The following is a 1,480-nucleotide window of genomic DNA, read 5'->3' as shown; positions in this document are numbered from 1 at the left end:
ATCGTTGGATATCATGTTGGCTACCACATTCGCTATCGTGACTTTATTGACAGCAGCTCTAAATAACGATGTAGTTGATATTCCATACCATTAGATTTTTCAGCCTTGATGTTTTTCTTCTACCAGGACCACGATTACCTTGGATCTTTCTCTGAATAATCAGATGTAAAATATCATATTTTTCAGGGTGTCTCATAATGTAACCAAAGTATTCCAGCTTGCGTTTCTTTATTACATTGACCAGTTGTGTTGTTTGGTTCAGCCGTCTAAGGACTTCCTCATTTCTAACTCTGTGGGTAGATATGACATTATTATTGCTGATTGCTATTTTCTTATGGCATCTTAAAGTAACTACTATTTTAATGGGAATAAGTCACAATTGAAGTTTAAAACAAGTTTATTGACTTTTTCGGTTTTACTATATCGTTTTATATTGCACGAATTTATTCAAACATTGTTAACAGCATTTTTTAAATATTGAAAATTATTAAAAAACAAAAAGTGTGGGCTCGTCCGGGATTTGAACCCGGGACCTCCCGCACCCTAAGCGGAAATCATACCCCTAGACCAACGAGCCTTGAACGTTTGGATCGTAATATCGATTCGAGCGTAACGATCATTGACCTCTAATCTGTGTCAATAATAACAATTTTATTAGTCTATATGGCAACTTAACCCTCTCACTGGCAAGATTCTAAAAATTATTTGATTTAGATAGTTTTTTTTTTCAAATATTGATAATGGTTTAAGAAATCTAGAAAAGCTATTAAAATGTAATTATAAATTAAAAGTGAAACTGGAACAAACCATGAAGTGGGGATATCCAGGAGTGGCTAGTAGGTATACCTGTTGAATACAAAGCACGTGGTGTTCGTGTGTATTAAGGTATAAAAAATGCTTATTAAAAGCTTAAAATTTTTATTTTAAAGAAGATCTTTTCGGAATTGAATCATTCCATCATCAGTTTAATAAAAAGTTGTTAAAAACATTGTATGGCCACATAAAAACATTGGAAGGACATCAGTATTAAAAAACAATCCTCATGGTATTTATAAAGGTAAATGCAATAGACTGGTAACTTGTTGATTATTAAAAACTGAAAATGGGGGCATCTTACATGACCCCCTGTAGTTGGTGAGATTTTATCGACTTACATTACCTCTGATCTGTGCTGGAGTCTAGGGCTAACTAATAGTTAGTTCTGCCCTTTTTCAGAAGTTTGATTCACACCTTACGCCCAATATTCTTTCCGGTCGCATTTTGTTTGGAATTGTTTGCAGCAACACGTGTCTGTCACAATACTATTATAGGTTATACGGAAGATAGAAATTATTGCTTCTTTGAAAAGTACGGATACATTTAGAAGGTATTGTCATTGGCACATAATACATTTCGCTATGCATTAGTAGATGGCGTAAAAACCTCATTTTCGACAAAACTGTTAGATAGGAGGTATTGGCAATAAGCAGTCGATGTACAT

General features: G+C 34.0%; 1 non-coding gene across 1 annotated transcript; it reads right to left on the bottom strand.

Annotated features, from left to right (window-relative positions):
* Positions 1-505: 505 nt before the first annotated feature.
* TRNAP-AGG (transfer RNA proline (anticodon AGG)) lies at positions 506-577 on the bottom strand. Its single transcript has one exon. It is a non-coding gene; the product is annotated as a tRNA-Pro (tRNA).
* Positions 578-1,480: the final 903 nt, after the last annotated feature.

Source organism: Diabrotica undecimpunctata, chromosome 8, assembly GCF_040954645.1.
Source record: "Diabrotica undecimpunctata isolate CICGRU chromosome 8, icDiaUnde3, whole genome shotgun sequence".
Taxonomy (NCBI): Eukaryota; Metazoa; Arthropoda; class Insecta; order Coleoptera; family Chrysomelidae; genus Diabrotica; species Diabrotica undecimpunctata.
This window is presented reverse-complemented; position numbering and strand designations above follow the sequence as displayed.